We start from the raw sequence: 23,662 nt of genomic DNA on the forward strand, positions 1-23,662 counted from the left end.
ACGAAACACGTACATATTCATGTTTTCTTCTTCACCACGGCGCTTTTTCGCAGCGGCCAACTCGCAAAGATGTTTAATCATTTCGCTTTATCGGTAGAGGGAGCCTAAATGGATATGACAAGAAAAAGTTTTATCGATATTTTTTCATGAATTTTACCGTTTTTTAAATATTTAGTGCGTGTGTTCACAAAGTTCACATTGTGACATGACTCTGGATTAAAACCGCGCGATACAATCGCGCTCGAACACATACTCAGTCGGTTCGCATCCCGGAAACCGGAAGTTAAGTCAAAAAGTGCCGCGTATGACACTGGTGGTCAGTTCTGTCGACCTGTTCCTGTTACATTTCGCTCAGACGAATGCGTCGAATGAGTGTATAACGTTCGTTTTTGAACACGCATCCGAAATCTCAGAAAAACGATAAGTCTGGTGGAAATAATATTAAAAATTACAAAACATTCACGAAAAAGCATCAGGAAATATTCGAATAAAGCATTTTTGTCAAACTTCTTTGTCGCTGCTTACAAATGAGGCAAAACACTTCACACGATTGCAGGGATACTGGAATCAATTGAGACAATGGGGACGACCTTCAAGATTTTAGAGGTGATTTGCCGACTTCTTTCGAAAAACATTTCTTTTTATACATCCCTGATTTGCATGACTTCACATGTTTTTATTCTTTATATATAAAGTAATGAAATAAACTGAGAATCGAGGCGTTGTTTTGAAAATGTAAATTTAAAGTGGTTATATGTATATACCGCGCGTTAACTCGATATAAACTGAACACGAAAAAAGATCGAGAAAATCCATTCTATATTCGCTCGTATGAAAAGATACCGTTGACGAATTCATTTGATGGAAATGAATTCACTTCTGAAATTCATTCAATAGACTTTTTTTCCTTGGCAAAGGTATCTCGACAGTTTTTGTAATTGACGAGTCATATTTTGTCGTGTTATTAGACAAGCGAAGAATTTAATGACATTCGAAAAATATTGTCGGGGTGTGGGCCATGTACTACGGTCGAAGAAAGTATATTTGTTTAAAATTAAAACTTTTCCCCATCGTTATCATGACGAAGCTTTTAACTGTTTTGAAGAGCGTTCTCGGGTGCTCGTTAAGTCTATTGGGTGACCACTTGAGTATTCTTAACGACGTAACTTCACAAACATAGAGACGAATATCGAGTAACGAGAGCGAAAACAACGGACAGATTTTAATGAAGCTCGGAATTCAATGCGTCTCATCAAATTATACGTATATATATTTCCATTTTTTCGGTAAAGTGAAATCTTCTTAGATTTAATACAATGCAGAGGTTTCATACTACGAAGTAACAATTAACGAGCAGAGATTCAACTCTTTTCAATATTCTCGTGACCAAGAGCATTTTCTCGTCCTCGTACCAGCCGCTTTTACTGCGAGTTCAAGGCTCCACGTATTCTCAAATTCTCAAAAACGTGAACTGAAATTCGAATGGTATTTTTTGTCGTAAAAATGAAATTCGAGTCGAACAACGAGATCGAAAATCGACGTTTTTCATTTTCAACTCGGTGCGAAGGATTCCAAGTCCCAAATCGTTATTTTTCCGTGAAAAAAGAAAACGACATTTAGAAAATCGATCCCTCAGACCCGGTTTCTTTCGACTTTTTTCGCAATCTGTGAGATTATTGAGCGAATTCAATGATTCTAGTTCACCGAGCTTTCGTTCGTTTTCCATTTATCTTTTTCTCTTCTCGGTTGACAACTGCGCATTAAACTCTCGTGATCAGGCCAATGTTCGGTGGCCGTAGTTCGTCATAAAGCTAATCCAGCAATGATCGGATTACGTCGAGCCATGCAATATTCCTCCGTTATAATCAACACGTCTAACTACATTCCGCATAATACGAGAGCCTCCGCGCGAACGGTTTGTCGAGTGGGAATGGTTCCTGCGTAAAATCTATTGGTGATTAATGATTAATTGAATTTTTTTATTGAATTCGAAATATTTGTATTGACATAAGTGTGTTAATGCATATTTGTCGGTTCACGTAAACCGGAATATTTTGTAAAATGTGGGATTCGGCGGCGGATCAACGGCAATGAATAAGAGTTCGCGCGTACTACGATTCCAAAGTCCACAAAATACACGAGAACACCTTCGCACAATGGCAACCATACAAATGACGTTTGTGAAGAGGCTAATTGCTTCGTGTTCGATTTTCGATTGAATTTTCAATTCGTGATATTGGTCGGGAAAATCAGGGGATAATTCGATCTCAATCCCTGATGAAATAATGCTCGGTGGAAATCCATTTCTCGAAACGTGTATATAATATATAATTATGGTAAAATGAGTCGAGTGTACATGCCTGTGTTGATAACAATAATCGGAGATTATAATATATCGAATGGTATAGTATAAAATAAATGCGGACGTGATCGATATATTTAGACGTCCAATCGGACTCTCTTGCTCCCTTTTGTTTCATACAAATTTGGAGGAATGTAGACCGGAGAGTATAACAGTTTAGCGAGCACGCAAACGGAGTCTGCTAAATCATGAGGATTATTGCGAAATTTTCGCGATAGCATGAGCGTAATACGCAGAGCGAGGAGGTCAAGGGAGAGAAAGAGAAAAATAAAGAGAGGAGAAAGTAAGGGCGAGCGTGGGCGCGAGTATCTCGCATTATTTTGGTCGGTGGTAGACGACGACAGGGTCGACGAGTTATCGAGGCAATTTCGTGGCCAACGACGAGCGTTCCTCTCCCCTCCGAGCCCCCCTGGCCCATTCCCTCTGCGCTCGTTCGCCCCTCTGTGGATGAGAATCCTTTGCTGTTTGCAGCATCGCGCCCTCCGTTCAATTAACGGCTACGATCCCCAGCTTCCTACTTACACGATCTCTCTACCTCCTGTATTTTTCTACAGTCGATACCTGCACGTACAATTACTGTAGAGGGTGTCCCAAACACCGGGCCTTTTTTCATTTTGCTTATTTTTATTTTTCCTACAGTTTCCACTCTATTGATTTCAGTCGAACACGCTTAAAGCTGATGAAAATTTCGCAATTGCATTTTTCATCAAGATTCTGCTGACAGCGTCGACCCTTCGAGTCGCTGAGAATATGGCCTTGGGTCTATTTTTCGTAACGCTCGTATTAAGGGCGGGGTAACGTCTGTTCGGTGGAAAAGGGGCCCAATTTTAACCATTTTTCAAAACGCGCTTTTCATTTTAAACGCAAATTAATTTTATCGATTGTCACCTCGTATTGTACAATTGTAAACGATATTTCGTGAAGTTTTAAAACCAGAAGATCGCAATCAACTCGATGGTAGCAAATCTTCGGAGCAGGCACGTCGGCCAATGATATAAATCGAAATCTACTCGACCGGTTATTTTGAAATTTGGTATGACGCTGATGTTTGCAACGTTGGAGTCCAACGAAATGATGTAAAAAAAACATCGAATGCTTCCAGTAATTCTACAATTTCATTCTCTGCCGAATTTGCAATTCGTAATTTTTCAACCTGCGCCGATGCTTCGTGAAGTAAAAAATTGATTAATTACAAATGTCGTTATCGTTAATTTCGTTGGACTCCGACGTTGCAAACTTCACCATCGTGATTTGGCATCGTACTTTCATACACAATTGACCAGGCATCTAAGAGAGGATTTCATTTATTTTTTGTCACACTTGGAAGCGAAAATACCGATTCCTCGCCTAAAAATGAGCCTTTTTGTTATTTTTAAATTAATAATTATGAAAAATTGGAAAAAAGCCCTCGCAAATTTCGAGTTAATCGAGTTAATTGTATTGATATTCGAGTTTTTTAAATTCAGGAAATCTTGTTCATATCGTATTATGAAGTCGCGATCAATAAAATAAATTTGTATTATCTGTAGCGTATAAAAAAGTTTTTAACCCTCTCGGACTGTATGTTGCTTTTATTCGCAACACGCGCTTCCAAGCCCCATAAAACACTGCATCGATCAGTACGGTCGGGCTTCTAACTGCCTAATTCCATCAAGCAAGGTTGGATTGCACCATAGATAAACTCTCAAACCAAGAGATAAACTGCTTTAATCCATCGAAATATCAATATGAAGCCGACGTTTCGTGTTGAGTTGGCGCTGTGTGAAAACGTGCTTTAGTTATCGCAATAAAAAAGTGGTTACACATTTCTTTTTATTCATAGTCCAAACGTTATATGCTTTCAAAGGGAAGCTAACATGACGCGTATTTAAGGCGTTAGGTGCTAGATTCGTAAACTAGAAAGTATTTTGAGATAAAATTATGAAAGGAATAATTTTTCTTCAAGGCGAAATTTATTCACCGAATTGATGTTCCCCGCCCTTAACAAAAGGTTTGACAAATTCTACGCGAAAAGATTTCTCGAGGTACAAAAAGAAACGAGGTCCATTGAATTAGTTGAAGAACACTGAATTATTATCTGCAAAATAACAATGTCGATATAAAACCACAGAATTTTGCTTTCGCTCTCGATAATTCTACAAATTTATCGTTGAATCCTTTTTTATACGTGCTATAATACACGTTACCTTTTCATCAATTTATTTAGTGGAATAAACTTCGCGTGAATATATTTTTAAAATGTAGCGCTCGGTTATCCGGTGCGAAGCAGCGATCTTCCCCGAATTGTATTACAACTCGTGAATAATTTAACATTCTGAATGAAAAATGTCTAATTTTGACTACAGAACCGGGAAAGAAGATTTCGTGTCGTTGAAATCGAGGTGGTAAAGTAAATGCCAAAGATAATCGAGACATCAATAATTCCGGCTTAAGAACGCTTTGGGAGTCATGTATACTCCCCCCTGAAAATAAATTGGCATTAATGAAACTTTTGAAATCGTATATCAAAACCTGTTCGTCGTCATGGTGCATATTAACGCAGGCGTTAAAACGTGCACGCAGCGTAAGACCTCCAATCGTGGAGAAATAGATCACGCGCATCCTCTCGGCAGCTTTTCATCTCTGGCCGATATGTATTCGCATCCGGTTCTATTGCCTCCCGGGTAAAACGAAATTCTCGATCGCACCGGCTAATGGTCAAACCGTGTCACCGAGATTTCGCTATTCGGGTGCATGAGAAATCTCCCTCCCATCTTCTCCTCTCTCGATCCCCGCGCCAAACTCATCCCCCACAGTTTCGTTCATGACCTACGGTCTGGCACCCTGTTGTTGCCCCTGGGCGTGCACACCCTCGCTCTGCATTGGTGTAACTTTCGTCCGACGATACAGTACGTAGCTCATCCATATACGTATATGCATAATACGACGATGGTGCGAGACTCTCTTGCGCGCAGATGTCGTACGTTACCGATTTCTCTCTTCCCTCCGCGCCCTACAGCTTCGGTCCAATTGGCACGCATATTGGAATTCTATTAGCAGGATTACCGAGCGGGTAATTATCCGGTTTAGCAAAAGCGACATTACACAATTGAACGGTGATATGCGTATGGATACGATTAACTATAAGTATGTGCGGCTTTTTTTGTATGAATTTTTGTGGGAATACGGATTGAGAGGAAAATAAATCGAGAATAAATTCAGGAGCGACGACAAGTGTTCTGCGCTTACTCGATGACACGAATCACGATAGAGTCGCTTCTGTGCTTATGACATTTTTCTCTTTCGTAAATGTTATACCTCTGTTGTGTGTTCCCTTTCCATTTGTCCCTGGAGGAAACAAATGCCGCAGATTTTCATTTGAGATTGGGGTCTTTGCCCCTTTTTCCCTCTTTTTCTTTCTCCGTGTACTCTTCTCTATATCCAAAATGTCAAGTATGAGTGCTGCTACGTTCATGGGGGGATGTCTCGAACAGAAATTCTCTTCGAGTGAACTGCACCAGTTACTGGAATGAACAATTTTTACGGCGTTCTGTGCTATCTCAATACTCCCTCCTCTTCTTATCATATTCACTTTCTGCGTAGCTCCAATTTCCTAATTTTCATTTGTTCAAAATACGAAGGTCGAGGAGTCGCAAAATTTCTGGAAATTTTAACTCGAGTTTTCTTGTTCGGGCTTTTTGGAGTCCCATTGAAAAATGAACATTTTTCTTGTCAAATCCGCTATGGAAGTTGGAGTTTTTGATGGGAAAGTGGCTCGATGATTCCATCGTTGTTTTCTTCACAGCACAAATTCGAACTCGTTCAAATTTCATTCGGAGCTTATTTAAACGCACCGTTCCGCAAAAACATCTCGCCTCTCGTCGTTTATAGTTTTTCCTATTACGATTGACGAATAAAACAATCTTTCGTATCAAACTCCTGCGAAACTAAACGCGTCGATTACAACTGCGACCGTTGAATAAGAAAAGAACGAACCGAGAAGATGAATCCCCGTCATCGTCCATGCGTCGCTCAAATCCTCGAGCGTCTGGATTTGGCACACCGAGGAGTTTATTGCAGAACTGCGAGCAATCTTGATTCCTCAAAATAATAATTCGCCCTCATTTCGCTCATTCGTTCTCGTCGTTCTTACGATAATTAACCTATTGCTAATCGCAAATGTCATTTCTGACATTTCATTATCAGATTAATCCGAATTTGTCAATCATTGCATTATTCGAATTCTGCCCGAGTGAGTTTTCAGAACAGAATCGACGAAATCTTCGAAGAAGCAGCACATGCATGACCGGTACGGAAAAAATGAAAAAAAAAAGTAAGTTCCAAAGTCATGCGACGTCACAAGAAAATTATTTTCCAATGCACGGATCTTTCGTTCGATATATTTTCGTCTAAGTTGTCACGGGAATTGAATTTTCGACGCTGACGGTAATTCAATTTGTGTAATGTAATTTACTATCGTGCATTATATGCATACATACACATGCACTGGGGTAGTTCAAAGGTATATCAAATTAGGAAAGAGATATTAAAAGAAGGGAGCTATTTTAAAAGAAGAAAAGTGGGGTAAAAAAAAGCATAATTTCATCTATACGCGTATCAGGCAAGAAGAGCTCCGCAGTACCGGTTAATTTCTATATCATAAGATATAGGTGAGCACACATTTGTAGGGAAAACCAGAGAAAAAAGATTTTCGTAGCAAGCCCCTCTTTCCCCACTACGTTACTGGATTTTCCCTATATTGAAAGATTTTTCAGAATTAGCTCTGCACCGAACGAGAATATGAGGTAGACTGGAGCAGGAAACCGCGAAGCTCGCGCGCGGCGGCGTTACATAATCCTTAAAAAATATGGCATCGATAAAATTACTACAGGCCAAAGGCGAAAGAGGAATGGGACGAGATAAAGAGAGACGGAACGGGGGAGGGGGGGAAAGAGAGTCGGACTGTACTACGCCGAAGAGCTTTACTTGCACCACCAGCAGCAGCACGGAATAAGGCACGATTGCGATTAAATGACATCGGGGGCTAGATGTATCGATCGGTAAAAGAAGTCTGTGGCTCTGACGCGAGTGATTTGATAGAAGAGATAAACTCCTTGCACAAAGGAACAAAAACAAGCAGGAAAATGTCTGCAAAAATATCGACAGTATGATGGAGAAGTTCGTAATAAGGATACGATGTAAATAAGGTTGTGGAACTTGGTGTCGACGGGATGCTGGCGATCAGTGCGATTGCATTTCCGAAAAATTACAAATTTTCAATAATCGCTGTGCAATTTTTTTTTCAATTCTATTTTATCTTTGTCATTCAGAGAGAACCGTAGCACAGGTCGAGAACAGTTTTCATTTGATTACGAAAAATGTAAAATATTTTGTTTCCGCATTGAAAATTTGATGAACCTTGAAAAGCATTCCATTCGTTATTGTAGGAAAGTGTCAGGATAAAAATTGGCCACGAGGAAATGTTTTATCTTCATTCGGCACTCGAGCACAAAGGATAATGCAACGACGTGTGTGTTGCATCCGAATGGTGTTAGTGAACTGCTCTTCTCTCGTTCTTCAAGTCACTGACCTTCTATTTATCGTTGTTACAATTATTAATGCTATAATTCCTAGCATATTTCAAAATTTCAACTCTAAAAGGTGGAATTTTCGATTTCCATTAGATTCTCGCGAACTTCCTTAACGCTATATTGCCTAAAAATGTTTCAACAATAAATTAGACCTCCGGTATTGAAACGTAGGGAGAACCGACATAAATCGATTTGTGTTAGAAAAATGTGGCTCGGAATGCCTCGTGCCTCGGTGTTTTCTCGAGATCGAGTAAAATTTCCTCACGAAGATAAAAAAATGGTAATTTCCATCGCACATTGTTAATAATCCTTACTCGATAATTAATATTGTTATTAATTGTGTAAATTCGTTAACCGTTAAAAACTGGCACGAAAATAGGAGCGTATCGGAGCCAGGACTCGGCAACAATTACACAGACGAGTCTGCAGGCGTGTTTGATATAAATTACAAATCGTGCACAGAGACGTAGAATGCTATCGCGAGGAGAGCACCTGGCTTTGAAGGCAGTCGGACTAAGCTTTCTCTCCGTGGTTTCCAAGTCTCCTTGGGCTGCTTTTCCGTGCACATAGCTGCTTGGGGAGATGGAAAAGCTCGAGGTTCTTCTTGGTCGCGGTGAGAGGGAGCGGAGGGATTGGGGCGGGGAAAGAGGAAACGAAAGAGCGGTTAATCCACGAGCTCACCTCGGACCTGGGTGAACCCGGGGTGAGAAAGGCTCGACGCGGAGTCCCGCGGGTGCCGCGGGAATTACGCCGCGTAAACGTTGATTTGTGGTCGCACAGCTCCCAGTCGCAGCGGCATTACTTATAATTTGCGACCATTAAACACCACTACGATGCTTCGCGCGCTCTGTGCGCATGCACAAAGTATCCGTGCGTGTATGAATGCGAATATATACACACACGCACGGAGGGGCCGGCTTGCATGTGATGTTGCTGATGATGTTGTTTCCCGTAAGGTCCTCGAATATCAAAAGACGGAGGTTCGACCTCGGCGCTCTCATCACGGTCCCTTTTTTTCTCTACCAAGAGTTATGGCACGGCTCTAATAAACCATACGCCTTACAAAATCTCCTGGGATATCACTTGGGATATGAGATACTTTTATTTATCTGTATACGAGTATATATTTATTTATATTTATATAAAAGTATGTATTTCTATACGTGGATGTGTAGGAACGAGTTTTTGTGTACTTGTTCACGTGTGCGTTGGAAAAAAGTGTTGGAAATTCGTCGCTCGAATCGTAAATCAGTAAACTCTTGACTTATTTGCGAGGGGAACATTACGTAGGATGCAGTATTTTTTTCATTTGTGCAAAGCTTCATTGCCTGGATATCTGTATAATTCAGGGGTTTTACGATCTCTCCTTTCAACAGCTCGTACCGTGAATTTTTACAGGGGAGGAGGAAAACTGGGCGACCCGGATCGCTGGTTTGATTGCTCGGAACGAAAGAAGGTTTGAGTTCTTTAAAAGGTATTGTGAAAGTATTGAATTTTGGGAAGTAGGGTTTCTCATAATTTACGAAAGTACGTGGTCGGCTCGGCGAGCTTCCTGTTCTCTTGGTTCTGCTTCGCAATCGCAATAATGTGTTTCAATATTGGGGAGGGCAAGGAGAATTAAATGTCAGGCAAAATCTACAGATTCCAGTGATTTCGTTATTCATTGGCCCAGCTGTTTTGCTCGACGCTTATTTTCGGTATAATCGATTTTGTGTTTCTTTATTTAATTAGAAAGTGAACAAATGCTCGAAGCTATCGATAAAAATATCTCGTTACGGTACACGGCTATTAACCAGCCGATACGAGCGAAATTACGAGACTCGTATCGCCATAAAAAGATAACGAAATCAGGCTCACCTCGCGCAGGGGCCCGCCGCCCCCATCCCTTATGTACCAACTGCTCCTGTTACGTAAAATATAACCTCGCCGTTGCATATAACTCACATTCGCCAGACTAATGCTTTCGGTCGAGATGAACCGAAGCACCTTTTGGTCCAAGCGGGTCCCTGCACGAAATACTGTGATTTCGTATATACGACGCTGCGAAGGATCGCAACACTTTTCCCCTTGCTATCCTCTCCTGAAATATCGTACACAGCTAGCCGGTTATTTATCATATAATCAGGAAGGAAAGGTCGCCCTTTGCCCACCTCATGAATTTACAGAAGCCATTTATTCCCCATTCCGCATATATACACGACCAACATCGATCTGTAACCGAAGCTATTTCCTAATGCATCGGACAAGTTATACACGAAAAAACTACGCGCATTAAATCCCCATCTATTTCGCTCGAATTTAACCTTTTCCTTTGGTGCATCTCAATTCAATTGCCTTGATGAATTAGCGGCTGAGTTATTCGATGATCATTCATTCCCCGCGATAACGCTCTAATATTCGATCGTTGTTATCCACTGAAAAGGAACATTTTTCTGAAACATTAAAAATTTCATGCCTAAATTGATTATCGAATATGACTTTACGATGAAATATTTCATTGAAATAAATGCGGTGTGATATTCATTTTTCTGTTCTGCTTGATAATTACCAAAGAATAATAAATCAGTTGACAAACTGTTGGAGAGAGTGGGGTAATTCCGGACGCGGGGTAAATATGGACACAGCCGCATATCTTTATATTCCGAAATCCCCACGTTCACGCACTTGGACTCATGCGATAGGCCTATCGATGTTTTATAAACTCATATTGCACGAGGCGTGAATTTACATATTTTCGTCGAGGTCGGACCGATTGTAAAAATTCTTACATTTTGATCTAATTTTTGCCTGTACAATTAATTGATGAAACTCCAGGATAAGCGGTTTCAATGTTATTGAGAAGAGAAATTTAATATCCTAGTTCTATGCGAGTGTCATAAACGCAGTTCAAACTTTGGCTTTTTCCACGGTTTTTTTTTAACTATTAATTAACTCGTGAAATTTCGCAGTTTGCCATAATTCCGAACGGCTTTTTGAGGGGATTCCGGACGTTCTCCTCTTACCCCATATCAATTAATGTTTTTTCAAGTTTCAGATAGCTCGTAAATAAATATGAAAGAAAACACCAACTTATGATATCGAGTGCATAAATAAAGCAGTGGACGATGTGAAAACAAAAAAGTTATTCTTGTTTTGAAAATATGAAAATCTACCAATCAAAGACTGGAATATATGAATCGAGTGTGAAATGTGGACTCTCAAAGTTGCGAAAGTACGAGTCGAAAATTTGTTTGCGATATGTGTAGCAAATTCTAATGCAATACAGATTTACCCCAAATGCCGTCCGAAATTACCCCAGAGGTTCGGGGTAAATCCGAATTAGCGGAGTGTTGTTTTTTGCTAAATATCTAGCAAATTTTTTAATCTGTCTGTTAAAATTTACATTGGAAATCGTAAACAAGATATCAAAAAGTAAAATACATACATTATTTTTTGTAATTTTATCATGTGGTTCGTTATTAATGAATTTGCCTTAGGCGCTCGGAATTACCCCAATTTTCTCTACTGAACTTTTTAACAGTTTCGTTCGTTCTGTTGTTCGGAGAAAAGGTTTGTATGCTTTTTACGAAGCATTGCAAAATAACAAAATTTTCTGTTTGTCTCTGAGAATGCGGATGACTAAACATTTTTTTGCTTCCTAAAAAGAATTACTGTGTCCATGACAAAATGTTCTTTTCTTAAGGAACAACCTTTTTGTTGTTTCAATAAAACGAATAATTTTAATCGGAATATTCGAAGGTACAAAAGCTTAGTCAGCTGATTAAATATCCTGAGAAATCTACCAAATATCGATAGTTACAGCGACAAAATGTTGTTCTGAGCCATTTTCTCAACTGCTGTGGCATAAGAACTACAATAATCAATGGTTGAATCAACAAAATTCCATTTTTAGTGTCGAATCGAGAGATTCCTGAATACTCGAATTCCAAAATTTTGTCGAAATATTTTCCTACATTTTCCCACAACGAATTGGTATTTCGTGAAATTTTTACTGCAAACATTTTCCGTATTTGCAGAAATAATGTGATGAAATATAAAATGAATGAAAGCAGTACGAGCGTTAATTAATTATGTGGCATTTCTTGTTCCATCTTTTATACTAGTTTTTTTACATTTTATATTCATATACGAGGTAAAATTACGTAAAGCTACATACAAACAGTGCATAAAAAACGAACGAGAATTCTATAAATCGAAAAACTCTCTGAAATTTAACAGCAGTTCTAATAATTGTCATTTAAATCTTCAAAATAGAGCACATCAAGTTCCATTTTCTGTCAATTAAACATTTTGTTACATTTTCGAGATAAAATAATCGGGTTATTGATCAATTTCACGAGCTGTCGGGGCTGTAGGATTATTAATTAGTCATGAGGTTAGAAATTCCTATCTCGTGGAGCTCGTATACATATTCCTCGGAGGATTTAGACGAGAACTGGCTTGGACGAGGTGTGTCGAGAGAAGTGTGTTCAGCAGTATGCGGTTAGACCACTTCGTGCGAGCGCTTCTCAACAATAAGCGACATAATTTACGTAATCCCGTACCGCTCACGAAGACACTTCAGCTCGTATCTTCCCCCCGAAACTTTGGCTGCGCTGTCGTATACGGGGAGTAACATTGTGCGTTAACTTTACCGCTAGTCGTCACTTGAAATTATCGCTGAAGCCTGTTTACAAATGTTTATGTACTTTCGCAGCTTGATCGTCTGATATAAAGCAGCCCAAATAATGAAAAAATTCAGGGAGCATCACTTGTAATTTTTTCTCGCCTTTCCTTACACGATGAAAAGATAAATCGATAAAGCCGATATTTCAAAAATTCCGGTATCTGCCTATTTTCCCAAAAGTACCTTTACTGCTTCACAAATTAATTATCATCAACAATCTTCGTTTCAACTTTCTCATACCACATTGAACTCCCTCGATATCGAAAATAGCACATTATTGACTGTTTGCGTAAAGGATATCCGAATGCATAATCGATGAAAATGTTCTGTGGCGTGGGGGCTTAGAAAAGCAAAGTGTGTTTTGAAGAAATCGAGAAGTACGAAGTTAAACGTCATCTATATATTATGTTTTGCATATCGAGGTTCTTCGGGAATGTTAGACGTGAAGGGAGCCCTTTTGGTGCTCGTTGGACGATGAAGCATACATAGTCATACCGGTGGAATGTAAGGATACATCGATACACAATGCATATAGATGTTCATGTACACTTATATACTTAACGCTTTGCATAACAGTCCAAGTCACTTCGCGAGTGCATCTAGCCGAATTGATGCTGAAACGTGAAACGTGAGGGAGGTAGAAAGGAAGAGAGAAAGAGAGAAAGAGAGAGAGAGTCATGGTGGGGGTGGAAGAAGAAAGGGGTCGGCTGGTGGGTGGCGGGTGAAGGTAAAAGCCGTCCGATGTTATTCGCCTCGAAAGTGCTTGGTACTCTAGGACACACACGCCTCGTCGATCATACAGATCTATGCTACGAACCTAGCTCGTTTCCTCTTCTTCCTTTTCTCAGTCTGATATGTCCTATCGGGAAAAAGGTACAAGTTTCGACTTTTTTCTTCAAGACGACATATCGGCTCGGCACAGCCAGAGTTTTCTCTATGTCCGGCGGAAAAATATAGTAATGCATAAATAACCCGTTAGAGGTTCATGACGATTTGTTTTCTTGTATCTGTATTTATCTGTGTAGCCGTGTATATACATCGCGTATATACATATAGAACTATTATAGAACTCTCGGCTTATATCGCCCGAAGTAAAATACATCGGTGTTGCACAAGCTCTCTGATCCTTCGAGGGCTACTAGTAGACGAAATTTATGGAGGCAAGGGGTCGCCTAAGCTTATTTTGAAGGGGCAAAATTTACGCATTGGGGACCCCCTGTTTATGTTGTTGCAAGATTTCTTTTTTGCATTAAGACTGTCGTGTTTGCGAGCAAGAAATATCATGGTGGATTTAGATAATTAATGTTTCTTGAAAAATCTCGAATTCGTGAGAATTGAACGCGACTAACTTTTTGAAAGAATCTGTTATCAAAATGATTTTGAAATATTTTTTCATTCTCGATCCAGAGTTTTCTAGTCCCTTTGAAAAATTGGTAAAAAACATTTAACTGTTTCTGGGCGTCCCACCAGCTGATTTTTTCTGTCGAAGCGTTTCGGGAAATTTGATAATTTCAGAAAATCGAGGCGTGTTGAGCGATCGATCCATAAACCGAATCCTTCTTCATGGGTGAAACTGGAAAACCTCGTTAACATATCCTGTTGGCTAAATCTTTATTGAGCTTCAGTTGGTTAACACCAACGAAAAGTGAAAAAACTGACTCGGGTCACCGATTGATGTCCGAGCTGGTGCACGGACCCGTCTGAGGTTCATCAACTTCGAAGGTCATTGGATCACGAGCCCGACGTTCCCTCATCACCCGGATGGCTGCGCTCTCTTCATGTAATCGTCGTTACTCGAAAATCAATCACAGCAAATGTAGGCTACACGGTAATATACTCGCAGCGTTTAATCTGCTCGTGAAATCAAACTTTTCGTACGAGGCTGCAAAAATGGTGATATTTTGCCATTCGTGCCGTACGCTGCACAGAGAGTTGATGCGCTGTGTGAGAATTGAAGATATTTACGAGATTCACCGGCTCGTAAATCAATAGCCGAATTGAAATTTCGTATAACCGATAAATCAGCATTGTGTATGGCATTGGCTTTATGCAGCACTACATGGTCATTATATACATCAGGCAAATGATGGGGGCGTATATTTGTACCAATTTTGCGTGCCTCAAACACATTCGAGGGATTATTTTTGAATCGTTTCTCCTGTTGAGCCTATCAGATTTGTAACTCAACACGCAATTTCTCAATGTTCCTCGATTCACCGCGCATCAAGTGGATTTTCTTTCTGATTTATAATTTTATGCAGACTTTCAGAAAAAAGGGGTATCTAGTTTCGGTATGTAGATATTTCTTGATATCTACACTTTGTGAAAGAATATCATTGAAAGGTGGAGTATAAATGGAGAAATTTCAATATGATTGAATGGGAATTCATAACGCTTTCATGATAAATCGTTAAACCCATAATTTACCTATAAAAATCGATTTTATCGATGCGAATAAAAGTTTGGATGGAACTGTAATTAAATCTGTGAAAAATTGGGTTGACCAGGATTGTTTCATCGCACGATTTAGCGAACTATTCAGAACAGATTCTTTTATTTCTTGATCTCTTATTTCGCATCGCTTGTTCAGCATTCAAAGTCACCACCGGCACACGTTTCGCTTTTCAGAGATGAGATTTGAATTCACCGTTAAACACCGAGGCGGCCATATCTTAATGGACATCTTCGTTGGCCTGTGCGTACTCTGTAGACTCGAAAGAACGTTTTCTCTCTGTTTTTTTCCTGTTAGCCCCAACTATTTTTGACTCTCTTTTATCTCGCTCATCTCTCTTGTTCTGCGAATCTTTCGTAACCCCTATTTCCTCTTTTGGAGTTTCCGCGCGACGCATGCGAAGAACAGCGACGACGACGAAAGAAAATGGTTATTTTCCATTTGTTCGATAAACATCGCTGTCTCTGCTACTCCACCTTTGTCTTTTTCTCTTTCCTTGTGCAAACTATCCACTGGCGAATCTTCGTACAGAAGGACGAACATGCCGGAAAGATCGGCTAAAATGGGTAAAGCTATTCACAGCCTTATCTCTCTCTGCGCGTGTCTTTTTCAAGCAAGATTACATCCAAATTTCAGAAACTTGTACCTACTTTCTGTGTCATCAAAATTTTGCGCGTCATGGAAACTCCTCGGCCCTCTTAAACATGGCAGAAGGTTGTATAAATTGGAGAAGATAAATTCCGGTCATTAAAAGCTCAAAGTAGTCGGTTTTTCGAGTCCACTGAACTTCTCATAAGTAAATATTTTTTTTTCAAAGAAGTTATCATCGAAGGTCTGAAGTTTGTTCCATCGAATCAGATTCATTTGGGTTTGTTTACTTACGGTTTGTTTTTTAAACTTGCTGCGTACTGGACTATTAAAACTGGGTAGCCATCTGATGGGCTAAAAACTAGAAAAGAGCAGCTCTTTGAGGGAACTTTTGAAGGGAGAAGTAAATTGACGCTCATTTAAAAGTCGTATGTGCCTCGTTGATCCTGGATTTCCGGGATGCGTATTTTTCCAATATGTATCAGTACAGTTCCGGCATTTCTTTACATAAAACGCAAGTTGATTTACGCCCTTTGGAGAGTCAGCAGTTGATATTTAACGGGGCGTTTCAGTCGACACGTTTTCCCATGAAGAGAGTGGTTCCGTATTAAAATGTAAATGCGCACTCTACTGGCTGGTAGGAACGTTATATAGCTGGTTATTACATGGGCCAGTCTCGTGTGTGCACCCTCGTCTCTGCTCCCGGAGAATTTCCCTTTACCCTTTTCTCTTCCGCAGTCATAAACACCCGATAATGGGTAAACCGTGTCTCGCTCTATGCGATCAGCCCAACCACGAATTCTACAATTCTGTTTTCTGCTTTGCTCTAATTCGGTCTCGGCAGAGGCTGTGCGCTTCCTCGCCGAGCGCGCTCAGCTCGTTCTTTTCCACTATTAAGTTGGGAAAACTTTTTCTACTTGTCCCACATTCTCTTCGTCCTTTTTCCTTTCTCTCGCTCATTTCTATTTGTTTCCATCGAAAGTCTTGATTAGCGTCAATTATAACTGAAAAAATAAGTCATCTTTCGTACCATAAAAATAGCTTTCACATCGACGTTGCACAGCAGCGATGTGTCCTTTATTTATTTTATGATTCGTCGTGAATTTATCATTCCTGGATAAAGAGGATTTTACGATCTGTCGATTCATCGGTTCAATCATTTTCCAAAAACCTAACCAATTGAAAAAAATCGTATTTCGATATCCGACAAAGCATGATTTTCGATCAACGAGCCATCAATTGAGAAATGGGTTATTTCCCAGCCTCTGGGAGGGGAAGTAGATAGAAATGAAAGATAAAATATATTTCTCGCTGTAGCCCCACAAAAAGAGCCATTTTCATGTCATTTCGAGTTATTTCTCCGTGTCAATAACCAAGCGTACGAACTGAATAAATTTTCAACTATGTTCGAGGCTACCAAAAATGGTGTCGTTTTATTTCATTCTCTCCGTTGAACGCACGCGCGTTTCACGACCATCAGAGCGTTATCAGTAGCGCTCCGGTGATGATGAATTGAATTTTTCCAACTTCTACTCTCATCTTCAAATAGAGCAGTGAAATATGAGGGTAATCCAGTATTAGAAGAATGGCCGAGAGAGCTCGAGACGAAAAGGAAGAAAGAGGGAGAGGGGAGAGAATGAGGAAGGTAACTTGATCTTATTTTGTATACCAGGATAGGAAGCGCGCTTAGTGTAGTTTATATACCTTCCCATAAAGTAGAAACTCGAAGACTTGAGGGATCTATCTGCACAAGTCGCCCAAGAAGACGTCAATAGTGTTAATATGTACACGACTGTACCACTAAGATGTGGGAGAAAGAGGTGGGTATCTTGACTCCACTCTGTTATAAGCAATACGGAGTGAGAGTGAAATTGCAAGAGAAGATGCTCTGTGCTGTCTCATATAGACATATATATCTACCATAAAATATGTATGTATATCCAAGAACGTTTCTACTCTTGTATGCCCCGTTGGGTTGTCGACGCGAATTAGATATGTACTCAAGAAGATTGGCGTCTACCTTCCGATGTATCTATACTGCTCAAACAGACTTTAAATAAGTGAGCAAATTCTGGATCTCTATTCCTTCTTAGCCTCTTGTCCGTATGTTTTCACGCTTTCCCAGCATTTGTCAAGTCATCGCTTCATCCGTTTACTGTATTCAAGAGAATTGGGTTATCAAATAACTGAGATAATCAATAAACCTTTTTTCCATTGATGAACGGAGGTGCCGATTACTCGTATTGACAAATCATCTGAAATTGCATGGTTGTAATGTTCTCTTATTTTAAAGTGATGAGGCCTTCGTAGTTGGATTAACAAACTCGGTTATTCTTTGTTTTAACAATAAACTGGTTCTGCTCTCAATTTAAACGCCGCATCTCGACATAAAGGTTGATTGAAAAAGATAATGACTGCCGAATATAAATTGCTAGTAAGATAACTATAGCCATTACCACTATCGAGGGCGTTTGTACAAATATCTGTGACGGCATGATTAACACAAAAAAAAAAGCAAAAGAGTTAATCTTTGTAACACGTCTACGCAATTCTGCCCTGTTTTCCCCAATATCGTGTTGAGCCTTGGGCCAGTCTATCTTTATTTGTCCTTTTTGATGTGCGTTTGTTGAAGGACGGTTACTCCATTTCGCGACGTTATGTCGCAAGAAAATGACACGTAACATAAAAAATAAAAAGAAAATAATTGAGTTAACCCGGAAACAGTACGTATGACGCTGAAGTTTCCAACGTTGGAGTCCAACGAAATGATCGAAAAAAACTCTCCAATAATTCTAGTAATTCTCCTATTTTGTTCCCTGCCAAATTTGCGATTCGTAGTTATTCAAGCTGCACTAACGATTCGTGAAATAAAAAATTGATGAATTACAAACGTTTTTTTTCGTTCATTTCGTTGGACTCCAACGTTGGAAACTTCAGCGTCGTCAGTACGTCTGGGTTGAGCACCACTCGACTTCTAATCTCTCGGGCAAATTAAAATTTCAAGTGAGGGAGAGAGACTCCCCCCCTTTTCGCTCACCCTTCCTCCTAATTTCGGCATCGCTCGATTCATCACTAAGCAAAATCGCTCCTTACACGGTTTTTCAGGAAAATTGCGATCGGTCATCATCGTTGGAATCCTGAATAAAATAAATACAAATCGCGTTATTAAAATGCTCTATTAATAGCCGAGTTAGCTCGTGTGCATACGTATGTAGAAAAAAAATAAAATAATGTAGACCAATTTTTGGAAATATTTGGAAGATCAAGAGAGCATATCGATAGTATTATGAATCGATGCTTGTCCTACTTTGGATGAGCTAAATATAAATTGTATTTAACTGAAAAAATAACGAAATGATAAAAGAAATAATCTCGAACACAAGATTAGCTAATAAAGAGTTCAACTGACTGTGCTAAGTGAATAGAGTTCATGAATGAGTGATCGTTTACAGAGCGTTTTTTTTTCACAGTGTATCGTCAACGTTGCTCCCAGTTATCGTGAAAAGACTTCAATCGATATCAAACAAACAAATGTTGGATAGAAAAATAAGGAGAGAAAAATACACGCTCTGGAAGCAAGGGGCAGTTGGAATCTTTCGATCCGTATGGCATGAACGATTTATCTATGAATCCTGTAACTTGTCAATGGTCGTGTATGGAGGAGCCAGTAACCGCATCGATGTAATCGCCATACGTACAAAGGGACGCGTGTGCTTCCGTATTCTACTAATGGTATACAGCACACAAGAGTTGCAGCAAGCAACAGCAGCAGCAAGAGGTGTGTACAGAGAGCATAGGCGGAGTAGAGGTACAGAAGTGAGCAGAGAACCCCGACAGTTGAGTAACTGTAAATAGCTAATATGCCGAGTGTGCTCATACACTCGCCGACAGTATATAAACACTAGGTACATGCTGCAATCCCGGTGTGCAGTAAAGAGAGAGAGAGAGAGAGAAAGGGACAGAGAGGGAAACATTACTGGAGAGAGATGAGTGGAGGAAAAACTCGAGAGAGGGAGAGAGAAAGGGCTGGGACATGTATAGATATAAAGTGCTTTTTCTTCACGTACAGGGTGTCCTATAGTAGATGACCAATTAGGTTCTAGACCGAATTGTGGATGAGTCAGCCTTTGCATAAATCAGTTTTCAACTACGTTTGAAAAAGCCTCCGAATGTTGATTTCCTTTTAAAGAGGGTGAAAATCTGACGTTTGCAATGTTTTTATATTTCGTGGCCGCTTCTTATGAGAAAAACAGTAACTTTCATTCGAATATATCTTCAATGATATTTTCCGAAAGCTGTGTTCATGAAAATAGTAATTATTCGACATTTCCAAAACCAAAGAATCGCTTTTAATGAAATTGAAACTCAATGCTCTTTGATACAATAGTCTCGTTTGAGCTGAAATTGGTTTGCGCCAATCGGGGAGAATGCTATGCGAACAGACATTATCCCCACATTGCATTCGTGTTACAATATTCTCATTGTGTTCTCATCAGTATCTTCGCTATCTTCTTCCATTCCGTAGTAAATGTTTCTCAAGAGTGACCACATGGTTCCAGAGACCGCTATGCGAATGTGGTCGCTTTTAGAGTGTAATTTTCTCCGTGCAGTTGGTTTAGTTTCTGCAAGACTGTATTTATTTGAAAATTTCGGCGTTTCACCAATAAGAAAATGAGAGAGAAAGATGTTTTACTAAAATTCTCGAGTTCCATATGAAACATTGAGAGTTTTTTTTTCCAGATTAAAAGTTGTATCGGGAGTTTAAAAAATTCCGATTAATTCTGGCACGTCTCTCATCTCAACACGCAATCAGACTCGCCAACCTAGAGTCTGCGACTGGCAAGTGATTACGTGTATTTCATCATTCTTTCTGCACCGAACACAAATCCGTTTTCCAAAGTTGAACAACGCGCGTCAGGATTGAGCTTCACTTTAACATTTGCTGAAAGGTTTTACTCCGCCGGGTTCACGGGCTATGTTTGACCTCAATTTTTCCAAGAATCTGAAGTGACGGACATTTTTACCAACTGGGTTTGTGCTGAGCGCGAAAAAAATGTATACAAGATCCTGGAAACTGCTCGTGAAAAAAGTACGAGTTTTTTGCTTTTTTATATCGAAGTCGATTATGTGCTGTCCCTTGCAGTCGCGTTCGTGACGTTAAAATTACGAAGACTGTGCTTGAACGATTCACATACTGAATTAGTACCCGGTCATTGTATGAAGAAAACCAATTAACACCAAACCTCTCTTGCAAATGACCAGCAGCACAGACTTTTTTTTATTAAATCCTTTTTCACTGTATTACGATTATTTATTTAACATTCAATGTAACAAAACGTTGAATCGTTAAATAATGTAGAATCAGAAATACGTTTCATTAATTCGTGTAAATGAAAGCAATTATTGAATTTTTCACTCTTTATCGGGTTAGTATATGAAAGATTATTACGATTGGATTCGAATGCGCTATTTTCGCATGATATATTTTATATATTCTCATTATATAAGGCACTTTATGATGCTATAGCTAGTAAAACAGATCGAACTGTTTGTTAACTAGATGAGGCGGCTCTGCGCTGGGGCTGCAAAAAGAATATAGTCGAAGGGAAATTCGCTTTTGTCCATGAGCTTCAAGAAGAAACTTTCTCTCTACCGAAGTCTTCTTTGCCGATCGCTTTTGAGCACAAAATAGAGGAATAAAAAAATGTGCATAAAAAGCATGGCCCTGCCACCGAGAAAGCGTTTTTCTTCGAATAACCCCGAGCCAAACGCGGGAGGAGCAGAGAATTCGTTGGTGAATCGAGGAAGAGAAGAGCGCCGCGGGGAGCTGATAATCGGGAATAAAACCTTCGCGCATATATACGTATATATAAATGTAACTTGAGGCTTTCATATAAATATATCTTTATACTTTTCGCATCCGTTGGGAATTCTATACGGGCCGTGCGAACGCGGGTTCTCAACAGCCGCTTTAATGCTGGCGAATAGTGCTTCAAACTTTTCGATTCATTCGTCTGGTACGAGATATTTGCGGCTACGAAAGCTCCGGGGAACGTCGGTGGTCCCGTTATTATACCGCATGCAATTGCGACAGCCAGCTCCACGTAGATTTTCTCGTGTCTCATAGAAACGAGGACGTCTACCATCTCTCCACTGGTTTGCTCATTGTCGTTCAACACCGAGCCTCCATTTTGCACGTTACAGTTTTTTTGTTTTTGCTTTAAGAAACATTTTCATTCTTTACTCTCTGTAACTGTCGTCGTCATGTCGCATACGAATAAATCGGGAACGCGCTCATTTTTTTCTCTTCTTTCTCTTTAGATAGTGGGAAAAGCAACGAACCGGGAAACCGTGCTCTACTTTGTCCAGCACATCGCAATTCATTTTTTTTTCTTTTTTCGTATTCTCTGTCCCTTCGTCACTCGTCATTTGCTTTGTAGTCAGTACCCCAACCGGGCTTTTCTTGTTTACCCTGGATCTCTGTGGCTCCGTTGAAAATTTGGGTTCTCGTGCTATTTTTTTTTCTACTTTCTTTTTGCGAAAACTAACTGCACAGAATTTTTAAATCAGTCGACGTATGAGCGAGCTTTTTAAAGGTTACCTTTTTTACTGTGGTCAGTACTGCTGTCGTTTGATCCTTTCAAGATTGGAATATTTTCTCTATTTCTTTTCATTAATTTTGCATTGAATTGCTTAATCAATATCCAACGTTTTTAGCAACGTCGACGTTGATCGATTTCTCAAAAACTTGAACTTTTTTCGCTCATCGAATGTTTTCCTTGCTTTCAGTATTCGATTGAACATTCGCGTTGAACTTTTGTCATTTTTTGACTCTGACAAAGTTATAAACGACGAGAATTGGGCGTTTTGGCTGATTTTTTCGAAAAAATGTCAAACGAATGTGAACCTTCGATGAAAATTATTTGGCAAATTTGTATAAAAGTTTTCAACAATCCATTCGAGGATTCACGCCCATAAACAGGGCCCAGAGTGCGAAAAGAATTTTGTCTTCTTGCCATTGTTTTAACAAACGAGAAAAAAAGGCTGCACATGCGATTCTGAGAATAAGCCTGAGGGAAGGAGCGAAAGAAAAGAGAATAGGAATCGAGACGGCGGCAAAGTGTGACGGGAAAGAGGAAAGGGGGAACGCATGGAAAATGAAACTCCGGAGAAAAGGGCCATTTTAAACGGAGCCTGTACTCCAGTTCAAAGTGCATTTTCTACATCCTCTCGCGAGAGACGTAAGCCACCCTGGCTCGCTCTCTCCTTCGCCGTACCAGAAATGCCACGAACCAGAAATGGTTGGGGCTTGCGAGTTCCCATAGGAATTTGCGTTGGCATGTACCGCATAAAAACATGTATATAAATATGTACATGCATCTGCGTGCATATATAGGGCTTCCTAGGCCAAGTGGATAATAACATGAACTTGAGTTATGCGTGCATGAAATTTCAAATGAAAGAATTCTAATCCTTACTATTTTGTTCAACGAATCGTATTTCAATATTACATCATTAAATTATTTCATTTCATTTGAGAGTAAGAAAACCTGGCATAATTTTTTAAACATTTTTTTTTCTGTAACAAATAGCGTTTATGCTTATGAATTTTGAATTTTCCGATCAAGCTCACCATTTTTCCAATACTTTCAAAGAGAAATGTGGCTACAAATACAAGTTACAATCTACCAGGCTGATAATTTTTGGCTAATTGAGCGGTTGAAAGGGTTTTGGGTATGCCAGACCTGTGGTGAAAACTGTGGAAAATTCCAAAGTTGTGAAAACTGTAGGAGTTGAGTCTCTTCCCCTCTCTCGCCTTCATCCGCACGAGCATGCTGGATTGCTGGCAATCTCATCGGGAATTGAATATAATTTGTACTTCTATATTTAATCGTGTAACAAAATTTTCAACTGTTTGATGAAAACCCCACAAATACCTGCCACTCAAAAGCATCGTGAAATGAGCTTGATTGAGCGTAATTGCAAAAAATTAAATGCTGGAACCCAGTTGGACAAACGACCGT

The 23,662-nt window shown here is 39.7% G+C and overlaps 1 long non-coding RNA gene across 1 annotated transcript; it reads left to right on the forward strand.

Moving 5' to 3' along the window:
- The first annotated feature begins 285 nt into the window (after nt 1-285).
- LOC122405777 (uncharacterized) lies at nt 286-21,935 on the forward strand. Its single transcript, XR_006259821.1, has 4 exons — nt 286-606; nt 19,109-19,416; nt 20,379-20,727; nt 21,199-21,935. It is a non-coding gene; the product is annotated as an uncharacterized lncRNA (long non-coding RNA).
- The last annotated feature ends 1,727 nt before the right edge of the window (nt 21,936-23,662 follow it).

This window comes from Venturia canescens, chromosome 2, assembly GCF_019457755.1.
Source record: "Venturia canescens isolate UGA chromosome 2, ASM1945775v1, whole genome shotgun sequence".
NCBI lineage: Eukaryota > Metazoa > Arthropoda > Insecta > Hymenoptera > Ichneumonidae > Venturia > Venturia canescens.